This window comes from Myotis yumanensis, unplaced genomic scaffold (assembly GCF_028538775.1).
Source record: "Myotis yumanensis isolate MYYU_CA2020_CCGP unplaced genomic scaffold, mMyoYum1.0.hap1 SCAF_7, whole genome shotgun sequence".
Taxonomy (NCBI): Eukaryota; Metazoa; Chordata; class Mammalia; order Chiroptera; family Vespertilionidae; genus Myotis; species Myotis yumanensis.
This window is the reverse complement of record NW_027223758.1, coordinates 13,915,010-13,929,398: the sequence shown is the minus strand read 5'-3', so window position 1 is coordinate 13,929,398 and position 14,389 is coordinate 13,915,010. Positions and strand designations below refer to the sequence as shown.

Here is a 14,389-nt window from a genome sequence, read left to right as displayed (position 1 = left end):
GGTGAGCTAAAGTAACTGTCTTATTATCTGTTACATACAAATATGATCCATTCATAAACATAGCTGTTTGAGCAAGTGCATCTAGCATTTTTCTTTGGGGGGTCTGGATGGATGAATGCCATCTTGAAGGACTTTTCTTTGTCTTAGTGATGAATACTTGGTTCCTTAAAACCCATAAATCAATGAAATTTTAATAGATATTGCTAACCCTATCTAATAAAAGAGAAATGTGGTAATTAGCCGTACGACCGTTACCCTTCCCATTGGCTAATCAGCGAGATATGCAAATTAACTGCCAACCAAGATGGCGGCTAATTTGTATACTGCAGGCAGGGAGGGCCAGCTCGAGCTGCCATCCGGCCCATGTGGCGCCTAAGCCCCAACGCCAGCCGGGACCCCAGTGTGCAGCCCTGAGTGGCGGGGGGCTTGGCGGCTTGAACAGCCCCCTAAACCACACCCCCAGCTGGGACCCCTGTGTGCAGCCCTCAGCCACGGGGGGCTTGGCTGTGCGAACAAGCTGCCTAAACCACGCCCCCAGCCTCCCTGTGTACCCCCTGGGCGGCTGGGGGGCTTGGAGGCACAAACAAGCTGCCTAAACCACCTCCCCCCCCCTCCCCCGCAGCCAGGACCCCTGTGTGTGGCCCTGGGTTGTGGGGTGCTTGGCAGCACAAACAAGCCGCCTAAACCACACCCCCAGCCGGGACCCCTGTGTGAGGCCCTGGGCGGTCGGGGCCTCCGCAGCTGCAGTTTTTGGACCCACGACCCCAGCCTGCCCTGGGCTCAGCTCAAGGAGGGGCTGTGGGCCTGGGGTTTACTAAACTTTACTGGAGCTGCTCCCCACACCCCAGCCCCTGCCCCAGAACCACACTGCCCACAGCAAGGTGCCTGGCAGCGTCCTGACAGGTGGGTGGCGGGAGAGCTGAGTAGAGCAGGGTTGCAGGGAGCCACGGAAGGATTGGGCAGGGGGAGCCAAGCTCCAGGGGGTCTGAGGAGAGAGCCTGAAGGTAGAAGAACCTTTGGCAAAGCGGCTGCCAGGAGCCACGGCCATGGGGTCTGCAGGCGTGCGGACAGGCCTCCGCCTGATGGGTGATCCTGGGCAAGTGCCATGGCTTCAGGGAAGTGGCTGACCAGGAGGCAGGCGGCCCAAGGGGCGCAGAGTGGCGCCAAGGTGGGGTGCACTGGAGGGGGCTCAGGCCTGGGCAGGGTGCTGGCAGGTGGGGATCTGCCTCGCCCATGGAGAGTGAGGTTCTGCGGGAAACAAGAGGCGATGACTGCAGGCGTGGAAGGATGCCCGGGCAGAGGGGCGCAGACTTGAAGCCCTGAGGCTGGGGTGGAGGGGTGGTGCCACCTCAGTGGAGGAGTGCCCCACTGCTGGGTACTCCACTGCGGTGGTTTGGTGAAGCTCCCGGTGCTGACTGGGCCTCCCCGCGGCCTGCACACTTGAGAGGCCAGGACTCCTGCTCCCGCCTTGGCCCTAAAACAAGCCTGCGCCCGCCCCGCCCCCAGTTCTCGCCCACCCCATGGGGGTGCACACCTGCACAGTGAGTGCAAGCCTATCACCTGCTCCCCAGAAGGGAGGTGGGCAGTAAAGAATGGGGTGGTTGCGGGGGAGAGGAAAGAATGTGGAGCATTGGTGATGAAGAGGTGCTGGAGAATGAGGCTTGGAAGCCTCAAGGGGAGGTTTGTTCTGTTTGCCCTGCGGCTGTCTCTTAGGAAAGGCGGAGAGCGGGCTGTGAGGGCTCCCTGCGCGAGGAGTCCAGTTCCATAGTCAACTGGAATTGGCCTCAGTTTCCTGCTCTGTAAAATGTGTTAAGCATGTCCCAGTGCCTTCACTGAGCTTTAAGGGCCAATTGAGATACTATATAAAGAAAATGAGGGAAGAAGTGAGAAAGAAAAGGAAGGGCTAGCAACACAAAAGAAAGATTGAAAAGAACCTGTAAACCTATTGTCACTTAAATAAGGAATAGCGTCAAGAGTGTTGTAATGACAGTACGAAGCCAGGTGGGTACTGGAAATATCAGGGAACACTTTGTAAAGTATATGGTTGTCTAACCACTATTCTGTAACTAATAAACCTGAAACTAATACAAAATAATATTGAATGTAAAGAAATGAAAATAGGAATGAAATTTTTCTAAATTTCAAAGTTTAAATAAAGGCTGTAAAGGAAGGAAGGGGGAGAATAAAAATAGTGTTTTTCATTTTACCACTTTATTGTCTTTTCAGTATATGAAAAAGACAGTTGTCTCTATAAGGCGCTTTTATGCTTTTCTAAGTCATTATCTCATTTGATGTTCAGGGCAATTTAATGACAAGATAATTATTCCCTCCACTATTCAAAGAAAGGAAGTCTTGGTGTCTGGCCCCAATGATTCAATCATCAAGCCCTTATTGTAAAGCAGGGTTAGTGAAATTTCCTGTGAAGGGTCATATCTATACCAATAAAAGCCTTGGGGGTGATCTGGACAGCAGGGGAGGGCAGTTGGGGATGATCAGGCCGGCAGGGGAGTAGTTAGGCGTCAATCAGGCCGGCAGGGGAGCTGTTAGGGGGCGATCAGGCCGGCAGGGGAGCTGTTAGGGGGCGATCAGGCTGGCAGGCTGAAGCAGTTAGGGGCAATCAGGCAGGCACGCAGGTGAGTGGTTAGGAGACAGTAGTCCAGGATTGTGAAAGGGATGTCCAACTGCCGGTTTAGGTCCAATCCCAGCAGTCGGACATCCTGGGATCAGGCCTAAACCAGCAGTTGAGATCCCCCAAAGGGTCCAAGATTGGAGAAGGTGCAGGCTGGGCTGAGGGACGCCCTCCTCCTATGCACGAATTTCGTGCACCGGGGGCCACTAGTCCTATATAATAAAAGGCTAATAAACAAATTGACCGAATGGTGGAATGACTGGTCGCTGTGATGCACACTGACCACCAGAGGGAAGATGCTCAATTCAGGAGCTTCCCTCTGGTGGTCAGTGTGCTCCCATAGGGGGAGCACCACTCAGCCAAAAGCTGGGCTCAAGGCTGGTGAGCAGCAGTGCTAAGGACCCAATGGGGGATGTCTGACTGCCGGCAAGCAGACATCCTCCAAGGGGTCCCAGACTGTGAGAGGGTGCTGCGGGCCTTAGGAGCTTCCCCCGCTCTCCCCAAAACCACCCCAAGTGCACAAATGTCATGCACCAGGCCTCTAGTATGTATATCTACATTAATAAAAGAGAAACATGGTAATTAGCATACGACCGCTACCCTTCCCATTGGCTAATCAGCATATCCTTATGCAAATTAACTGTCAGCCAAGATGGCGGCCGGCAGCCAGGCACTGAAGCGAACAGGGAGGCTTGTTTGCTCCAGTGACTGCGGACTCCAACGTTCCCCGCCTCACTTGCTGGCCTCTCAGCTGCAAATCTAAGCAACTGTGTATTATGTTGCAAATATAGAAGCTAAACAAAACCCCAGAAACTGGCTTTCAGTCAGCAGGGCTTTAGCCAGCCTGACTGCAACATTGTATCAATGTTTTCAGCAGCGAGGCCTCAGAGCTAAAGCTGGCCCAGAATAGAAAAAAGAAAAAGAAAAAAAGGAGCAGTTGGGAGCTTCAGTCATCCGCCAACCTGAAAACAGCCCTCAGCCCCTCACCCAGACTGGCCAGGCACCCCAGTGGGGACCCCCACCCTGATCCAGGACACCCTTCAGGGCAAACCAGCCAGCCCCCACCCATGCATCAGGCCTCTATTCTATATAGTAAAAGGGTAATATGCCTCCCGGCACCGGGATCAGCATGACAGGGGACAGTGCCCAAACCCCCTGATCGCCCTGCAGCTCTGTGTGTGACAGGGGAAGGCACCCCAACCCTCTGATCAGCCCTGCTCTGTGCCTGATAGGGGGGAGCTCCCCAATCCCCTGATCACCCTGCGGCTTTTGAGTGTGACGGGGGGAGCTCCCCAACCCCCTGATCGCCCTGTGGCTCTGTGTGTGACAGGGGGCGGGGCCACAACCTTCCTCTCTGCCCTGCTCTGTTCATGACAAGGGAAGGCGCCCCAACCCCCTGATCAGCCCTGCTCTGTGCATGAAGGGGCGGCACCCCAACTCCCCAATCGGTCCTGCTCTGAGCCTGACCAGGGGCTGCACCTAGGGATTAAGCATGCCCTCTGCCACCTGGGAGCAGGCCTAAGCCAGCAGGTCGTTATCTCCTGAGGGGTCCCAGACTGGGAGAGGGCACAGGCTGGGCTGGGGGACCCCTCTCACCCCCCAAGTGCACAAATTTTTGTGCACCGAGACTCTAGTGTGTGTGTGTGTGTGTGTGTGTATATATATATATATGGCAATTTACTTATCTTGGGAAATAATGGATTTATAAAGGGTCTAAGCAATTTCATTAAGAACTGTGTGGTGAACACAGAGCAGGGTAACGATTATTTATGAACCAGGTCTGGGCAGTTGACCTCCCCAAACCAGTTTTAAGTGCAATAGAAAAAATAAATCCTTGCTGCTGGGTAGAGCAGCCGTATAGCCTCAGAGGCCAACCCCAAAACACTGCCACCCAGAGGCTGAGCCATAAACTGACTCTTAGGTGAACACAAATTAAGGCAGTCTGGATCACAAATACAGCCTGCTTTAAAATCAGGACTGTGATTTACAACACGGAGGAACAGTGTATCGCAGGGAAATTCAATACTCTCCAGAATACCTGGCAGGACTAAGGCGAGCCAGGCTGAAGAGTAGAAGAACCGAAAGACCTTCACTACTGCAATTTTTTTCTTTTTTCGCCTTTTAACTAAGAAACCAATTTTTTTTTCTTTTTCTTCTTTTTCCATCACCTGATTTTACCCTTTTAATTACTACATTTTTATTTTTAACCAGTATTATTACTGCTACCATTTTACCATTTTTTAAAGTGCCATTTTATTTTCTCTCTTTTTTTTTTTATTTTGGGAGTAGTGTTCTCCATTCTATTTTCATCATTCCTTTAGCATCAATTTTCCCTACCTCAATTTTACCTCTATGCTAAAACCCTCTTCCTCACTTTTCCCCATTTGGTGTCCTGTTTCTCTTACCCTATTCCTGCTTTAGATTTTCCCTATTCCATCTTTTTACCCCCTGTCTAATTTCACCCTACTTATATATCCTATTTCCAATCACTGTTCTAAATCCTTATACACCTATCCCTTATCCTTCTTCACTATCCAAACATTTTTTTCTCTCATCTTTCTATTGTTTTCTTGCTGTTTGCTTGATTGCTGAATATATTGGTTTTTTTTTTCTGTTTGTCTGTGGTTTTTTTTTTTGCTTGTTTTGTTTTGTGTTTTTTTTTTCTTCTTTTTTAGGACTGGTTGTGAGGTTGTTTTTCTTTTTCTTTTTCTTTTTTTCTGCTGGTTTTTCCCTTCCCTCCCCTCCCCCACACACAGGTATTTTTGTGCTTCTATTTTTCCTTGCCTCTCTTGATATCATTGGTTGTTTGTAGTTTGCATTCATCTCCAGGGATCTGTTGCTGAAATTTGTTGGGATTAGTGGCAGTTCTATTGGAGTTTTTTCCTCATACAAATATTCTCTTCCCCTCTTCTATTTCATTTTCTCTCTCTATTTTTATATTTTATTGATTCTTTTTACAGAGAGGAAGGGAGAGAGATAGAACCTGGGATCTTTCAGTCCGCAGGCCGACGCTCTATCCAATGAGCCAAACCAGTTTCGGCTTCATTCTCTTTTTTCACTCTTTTTTTTCCCCCCTCTTTTTTTCCCAATTTCATTTTTGCATTTCTTTTTTGTTTTTTTTTTTCTTATTTTTCTTTTCTTTTCCTTTTTCTATTTTATCTTTTTCTCTTCTTTCCTCTGTATTCCATAATACTATTAATTTGGGTGGCCACCTTTATTTGGGGTTATTAATACCATAAATACATTTGGTTTCAGTGCCTGGTATGTTGTGCCTTGTTGTGTTGTATTTTGTGCCTTTAAATAAATGCAGCAGATCCAAGCAACAGCAGCCTCCTGATCACCAGACCATCTGTCTGAGGAACAGCAGCTGTACGTGAAGCCTCCCCACACCAGCCAGAAAGCCACCACAGCTGTGAACAAAACCCACCAGAGGAGCTGCTGCGAACTGAGGAACAGCTGCTACCACAACCACCCAAGGAGCAACCACAGCCCGAGGAGCCACTGCCACCCAGGGAGCAGCCACTGAATGACTCATTATCTATATATGTTTGTGAGATCAAACATTGGTAGACAAAGAAACCCCCAAAGGAAAGGAAAGAAAAGGAGGACTCGCCAGAAAAGCAGCTAAGTGAGACAGAGGCATGCGACATGACAGAAAAAGAATTCAGAATAAGGGTCCTAGTGTGCATAAACCGGATGGAGGAAAAAATCAACAACATATGCATGAAGCAAGATGAAACAGATGAAAAAATCAACTACTTATGCAAGAAGCAAGAAGGGACAGATGAAAAAATCAATAACTTATGCAAGACCCAAGAAGAAATGAAGAGTGATATAGCTGAAATAAAAAACACCATTGAAAGCATAAACAGTAGACTAGGAGAAGCGGAGGACCAAATTAGTGAATTAGAAGACAATGAAGCAAAAAACACCCAAACTGTACTGCAATTGGGGAAAAAAAATTAAAAGACAGGAGGAGAGCCTAAGGGAGCTTTGGGACAATATGAAATGAAACAACATACGAATAATAGGGGTGCCAGAACAACAGAAAGAGGAACAAGGGTTAGAAAACCTACTCGAAGAAATAATATCAGAAAACTTCCCTGAGGTGGGGAAGAAAAAAGTCACACAAGCACAGAGAGTCCCAAACAAGGTGAACTCGAAAAGACCCACACCAAGACACATCATAATTACCATGCAAATGTTCAGGACAAAGAGAGAATCTTACAGGCTGCAAGAGAGAGACGGAAAGTTACATACAAGGGATCTCCCATTAGATTATCAAATGATTTCTCAACAGAAACACATCAGGCCAGAAAAGAATGGACGGAAATTTACAAAGTGATGCAAAGCAAAGGACTGAATCCAAGAATACTCTATCCAGCCAGGCTATCATTCAAAATTGAAGGGGAAATAAGAAGCTTCACAGACAAAAAAAGGCTAAGGGAGTTTATCACCACCAAGCCAGCAATGCAAGAAATGCTAAAGGGACTGGTGTAAAAAGAAATAAAAAGCTCAGAAAGAAAACAGCCACACACAAAAAGAAATGGCTAAAAACAAGTACCTTTCAACAATAACTTTAAATGGAAATGGACTAAATGCTCCAACCAAAAGACATTGAGTGGCTGAATGGATAAAAAACATGACCCATACATCTGCTGTCTACAAGAGACCCACCTCATTAGAAGGGACTCACACAGACTGAAAGTGAAGGGATGGAAAAATATCTTTCATGCAAATGGAAAGGAAAAGAAAGCTGGGGTAGCAATACTTATATCAGACAAAATAGACCTCAAAGTGAAGGCTATAACAAGAAATAAGGAAGGCCACTTCATAATACTAAAGGGATCAATACAACAAGAAGATATAACCCTGGTAAACATATATGTACCCAATGCAGGAGCACCCAAGTACATAAAAAAACTCCTGGAAGATATCAAAGGAGAGATCGACAACAATACAATCATAATAGGGGACTTTAATACACCACTGCCATCACTGGATAAGTCCTCTAGACAAACAATCAGCAAAGAAACAGCAATCCTAAATGACTCACTAGATCAGATGGACTTAATGGACACCTTCAGAACACTTCACCCCAAAGCCGTGGAATATACATTCTATTCAAGTGCTCTGGGACAGATTCAAAAATAGATCACATATTGGGTCACAAACAAAGTCTCCCCAAATTCAAGAAGATTGAAATCATAAAAAGCATCTTCTCAGACCACGATGGCATAATATTAGAAATAAACTACAATAAAAACAACCCAGAATACTCAAACACTTGGAAGCCTAATAGCATGTTATTAAATATTGATTGGGTTGCCAATGAGATCAAAGAAGAAATTAAAAACATCTTGGAAACTAATGACAATGAAAACACAACAATCCAAAACCTATGGGACACAATGAAAGCAGTCCTGAGAGGGAAGTTTATAGCTCTACAGGCCAATCTCAAAAAACAAGAAAAAATGGTAGTCAATCATCTAACTCTACAACTCAAAGAATTAGAAAGAGAGCAACAAGAAAACCCCAGAGTGAGCAGAAGGGAGGAGATAATAAAGATTAGAGCAGAAATCAATGAAATAGAGACCAAAAAAAACAATACAGAAAATCAATGAAACCAAGAGCTGGTTCTTTGAAGGGATAAACAAGATTGACAAACCACTAGCCAGGCTCACCAAGAAGCAAAGAGAGAGGACCCAAATAAACAAAATCAGAAACGATAGAGGTGAAATAACAACAGACTCCACAGAAATACAAATGATTGTTAAAAAATACTATGGACAGCTCTACTCCAACAAACTAGACAACCTGGAGGAAATGGACAAATTCCTAGAAAAATACAACATTCCAGCACTCAATCAGGAAGAATCTAAAAATCTCAATAGGCCAATAACTATGGGAGAAATTGAAGCAGTCATCAAAAAGCTTCCAGCAAACAAAAGCTCAGGACCAGACGGCTTCACAGGGATGTTTTACCAAAATTTTAAGGCAGAACTAAAACCTACCTTCCTCAGACTACTACAAAAAATTCAAGAGGAAGGAACACTTCCAAGCTCATTCTATGAAGCCAGCATCACCCTAATACCAAAACCAGGTAAAGACAACACAATGAAAGAGAATCACAGGCCAATATCCCTCATGAACATAGATGCCAAAATCCTCAACAAAATCTTAGCAAATCGGATGCAGCAGTATATCAGAAAGATCATACACCATGACCAACTAAGATTTATCCCAGGGATGCAAGGATGGTACAATATCCGAAAATCAATAAACGTGATACATCACATAAACAAATTGAAAGAAAAAAACCACATGGTCATATCAATTGATGCAGAAAAAGCATTTGACAAAATCCAACACCCATTTTTGATAAAAACTCTCAGCAAGGTAGGAGTAGAAGGAACATACCTCAACATAATAGAAGCCATATATGACAAACCCACAGCCAACATCATACTCAATGGACAAAAACTAACACCATTTCCCCTAAGAACAGGAACAAGATAGGGATGCCCACTCTCACCACTCCTGTTCAACATAGTCCTGGAGGTATTTGCCATTGCAATTAGGCAAGAAGAAGAAATAAAAGGCATCCAAATTGGAAAAGAGGAAGTAAAACTGTCCTTATTTGCAGACGACATGATATTATACATACAAAAACCTAGACACTCCATGAAAAAACTACTAGATTTAATACATGAATTTGGCAACGTAGCAGGATACAAAATTAACCCCAAGAAATCTGAGGCATTTCTATATACCAATAGTGAACTTTCAGAAAGAGAGATTAGAAAAACAATCCCATTTACCATTGCACCAAAAAAAAAAAAAAAAAAATTAAGCTACCTAGGAATAAACTTAACTAAAGAGGGAAAAGACCTTTACTCAGAAAACTACAGGAAGTTGAAAAAAGAGATAGAGGAAGACATAAACAGATGGAAGAACATACCGTGTTCATGGATTGGTAGAATCAACATCATTAAAATGTCCATACTACCCAAAGCAATCTATAAATTCAACGCACTTCCCATTAAAATACCAATGGCATACTTCACAGATCTAGAACAAACTCTCCAAAAATTCATCTAGAATAAAAAAAGACCCCAAATAGCTGCAGCGATCCTGAGAAAGAACAAAGTAGGTGGGATCTCAATACCAGATATCAAGCTGTCTTACAAAGCCATTGTTCTCAAAACTGCCTGGTACTGGCACAAGAACAGACATATAGATCAATGGAATAGAATAGAGAGCCCAGAAATCGGCCCAAACCAATGTGCTCAATTAATATTTGACAAAGGAGGCAAAAACATACAATGGAGCCAAGATAGTCTCTTCAATAAATGGTGTTGGGAAAATTGGACAGATATATGCAAGAAAATGAAACTAGATCACCAACTTACACCATACACAAAAATAAACTCAAAATGGATCAAGGACTTAAATGTACAACAGGAAACCATAAAAATTCTAGAAGAATCCAAAGGCAACAAAATCTCAGACATATGCCAAAGCAATTTCTTCACTGATACAGCTCCTAGGGCACTTGAAACTAAAGAGAAAATGAACAAATGGGACTACATCAGAATAAAGAGCTTCTGCACAGCAAAAGAAACCATCAACAAAACAACGAGAAAACCCACTGCATGGGAAAACATATTTGCCAATGTCATATCTGATAAGGGCCTAATCTCCAAAATGTATAGATAACACGTACAACTTAACAAAAGGAAGATAAACAATCCAATCAAAAAATGGGCAAAGGACCTAAATAGACACCTTTCAAAAGAGGACATTCAGAAAGCCAAGAGACATATGAAAACATGCTCAAAATCACTAATCATTTGAGAGATGCAAATCAAAACAACAATGAGGTACCATCTCACACCTGTCAGACTGGCTATCATCAACAAATCAACAAACGACAAGTGCTGGAGAGGATGTGGAGAAAAAGGAACACTCGTGCACTGCTGGTGGGAATGCAGACTGGTGCAGCCACTATGGAAGACAGTATAGAGTTTCCTCAAAAAACTAAAAATGGAACTCCAATTTGACCCTGTGATCCCACTTCTAGGAATATATCCCAAGAAACCAGAAACACCAATCAGAAAGAATATATGAACCCATATGTTCATAGCAGCACAATTCACCATAGCTAAGAACTGGAAACAGCCTAAGTGCCCATCAGTAGATGAATGGATTAGAAAACTGTGGCACATCTACACGATGGAATACTGTGCTGCTGTAAAAAAGAAGGAACTCCTACCATTTGCAACAGCATGGATGGAACTGGAGAGCATTATGCTAAGTGAAATAAGCCAGTCAATGAAGGAAAAATACCACATGATCTCACTCATTCATAGATAATAGAGACCATTATAAACTTTTGAACAATAACAGATACAGAGGCAGAGCTGCCTCAAACAGATTGTCAAACTGTACTGGGAAGGCCGGGGAGGGATAGGGGGCAGGAGGGAGGGGGGTAAGAGATCAACAGAAGGACTTTGATGCATGCATATAAACATAAACAATGGACATAAGACACTGGGGGATAGGGGAGTCCAGGGGACTGTCAAGGGGGAGGAAAAAAAGGAGACATATGCAATAATCTTTGTAATATTTTAAGCAATAAAACAATAAAAAATAAAATAATAAAATAAAATAAAATAAATAAATCTGTCCAGAAAAAAAAAAATAAAAATAACATAAAAAATTAAAAAGTGGTAGTTTGCGGAAAGCCAGTCCATCCTTGCTGCTTCACACAGTCGATGCAGGGAAGAAACATCTGCAGAGCTTGTTTCAAGGGACCTGGTGTATATGGCATACTGTTCCTAATATGCTTGCTCCCCTTAGTGCTATGTGTTTTAACCAAGAAAGGTTGTTTCCCCAGGTGGGGATTTTCCTCAGTAAAACCCCTTAACTAAGAGCCAGGCAGGTAGCTAATCACTTTAACTACGGACCATCACTCTTAAGCCACTTAATCTTCTCTCCGTGGAATGGAGATAACAAACGACCTAACCATTGGACGAGAATGGATAGGATTAAGACCAACTGGGTATAAATACAGATGTAGCAGGAGAAGTAGAGTCAGAGCCTGGCTGGAGATCCTGGCTAAATCCCGGCTGGAGGACCTGGTTAGGCTGCTGATCAACTGAACGCTGTGTCCGTATCGTTCCTTCTTCCGAGACACCGTCCACACCTTTGGGAACCCCTGGACCTGCTGTGCTTGGACCCCAACATCGAGGTGGTGGCGGTGGCGGTGGCAGTGGCAGTGGCTGTCCCACTGGCAGACGGGCTAGAGGGGAGTCGGGGCGGCGACCGGCGTGGGAGCCGGGGGATCACCATGGCAAAGAAGCGGAAAAGCCGCGTGCTGATCAACTCGGACATGGAGGACAGCGGCAGCGACCAGAACCTGGATCAGGAGCTCTTGTCCCTGGCAAAGCGGAAGCGCAGTGACTCTGAGGAGAAGGAGCCCCCTGTGAGTCAGCCTGCAGCCTCCTCAGACTCTGAGACGTCCGACAGTGATGACGAGTGGACGTTCCGGAGCAGTAAAACTAAGAAGAAAGGAAAGGCCAGAAAAATAGAGAAGAAAGGAACCATGAAGAAACAGGTCAATAACACTGCTTCATCAGGCAGTTGGGACAAAGACAGTTCAGCTGAGAGCTCAGCCCCTAAGGAAGGTGAAGTGTCGGATTCTGACAGCAACAGCTCCTCCTCCTCCAGTTCACACACTGACTCCTCCTCTTCTGGAGAGGAAGAGTTCCATGATGGCTATGGGGAAGACCTCATGGGGCATGAGGAGGACAGGGCTCGTCTGGAGCAGATGACAGAGAAGGAAAGAGAGCGAGAACTCTTCAACCGCATTGAGAAGAGGGAGGTGTTGAAAAGAAGATTTGAAACTAAGAAAAAACCAAAAACAGCCAAAAAGAAAGAAAACAAGAAAAAGCAAGAAGAGCAAGAGAAGAACAAGCTGACACAGATTCCAGAATCTCAGGGAACATCCCACAATAAGGAACGACATTCCAAACGGGATGAGAAACTAGATAAAAAATCTCAAGCCCTGGAGGAGCTAAAAGCAGAGAGAGAAAAATGGAAGAACAGAACAGCTGAGCTCCTCGCCAAAAAACAGCCATCAAAAACCAGTGAGGTATACTCTGACGACGAGGAGGAGGAAGAAGATGACAAATCCAGTGAAGAGACAGACGGTTCATCCCGAACACCATCGTCTGATAAAGAAGAAGAGAAAGAAGAGATCCCTCTGAAATCACAACCAGTGTCCTCACCCGAAGAACTGAATCGGGTTCGATTATCACGGCATAAGCTGGAACGTTGGTGTCATATGCCCTTCTTTGCTAAAACTGTCACAGGATGTTTTGTACGGATTGCCATTGGAACCCACAATAGCAAACCAGTTTACCGGGTTGCTGAGATCATGGGTGTTGTGGAAACTGCCAAGGTTTACCAGCTTGGTGGCACCAGAACAAACAAAGGGCTACAGCTACAGCATGGCGATGCCCAGTGGGCATTCCGCCTAGAGTTTGTCTCAAACCAAGCATTCACTGAAAGCGAATTCATGAAGTGGAAAGAAGCGATGTTTTCTGCTGGCATGCAGTTGCCCACTCTAGATGAAATCAATAAGAAGGAATTATCTATTAAAGAAGCTCTTAATTATAAATTCAATGATCAAGACATTGAAGCGATTGTAAAAGAGAAAGAAAGGTTCAGGGAAGCTCCGCTTAACTATGCCAAGAAGAAGACTCAGCTGCTAATGGAAAAGGCCATGGCGGAGGACCTAGGGGACCAGGACAAGGCCAAACAAATCCAAGACCAGCTGAATGAGCTGGAGGAGCGGGCAGAGGCCCTGCACCGCCAGTGGACCAAGAACATATCTACTATCAGTTACATCAACCAGCGGAACCGGAAATGGAATATTGTGAAGCCTGAGAAGGCCCTTGTGGCTGAAAGTCACAACGTGAAAGACCAACAGATGGATCCCTTTACCAGACGGAAATGCAAACCTATCATCGTTTCTAATTCCAGAAGCCCAGCTGTTCAAGCTGCCATCTTGGCCCAGCTGAATGCAAAGTATGGTTATGGAGTGTTACCGGATGCCCCAAAGGAAATGAGCAAGGGTACGGGAGAGGATAAAGATTTGCATTCTAAGTCAGCCAGTGACCTCTCAGAAGACTTGTTCAAAGTACATGATTTCGATGTGAAGATTGATTTACAAGTTCCCAGCTCAGAGTCAAAGGCTTTGGCTATCACCTCCACTGCTCCACCAGCCAAGGATGGGGCTCCAAGGAGATCTCTGAACTTGGAAGACTACAAAAGACGACGGGGGCTTTTTTGAGCTCACCCAGCCTGCTGCTTCTGACCCTGCAGGCCCCCATCAGTGTCCCGCCTTTCCTCTTCCTTTGATGTGCCCTCTTTGGGCTGGAGCAGCAGTAGAAACTGGGAAGAAACTCTAAATAGAGTGCACAAGTGTTCATTTCATTATTATGCTTTGTATATATAGGGTGGGGTTTTTTTTTGTAACATCAGTGTACAATTTAAACATAAATAAACATTATGATCAGCTTAACGCCAAAAAACATATGGTATATAACACATATAACCTACAAGATATGTGTTAATCAACAGTTTAAGAGTAAGGCTTGTGGTCAGTAAGGCTTGTGGTCAATAGTAGGCTTTTAGTAGTAGTAGTTAAATTTTGGGGGTGTCAAAAGTCATATATGGATCCTCAGCTATGTA

General features: G+C 44.8%; 1 pseudogene; it reads left to right on the top strand.

Annotated features, from left to right (window-relative positions):
- The first annotated feature begins 11,966 nt into the window (after positions 1–11,966).
- Positions 11,967–13,988, top strand: LOC139014347 (RNA polymerase-associated protein RTF1 homolog pseudogene; annotated as a pseudogene).
- The last annotated feature ends 401 nt before the right edge of the window (positions 13,989–14,389 follow it).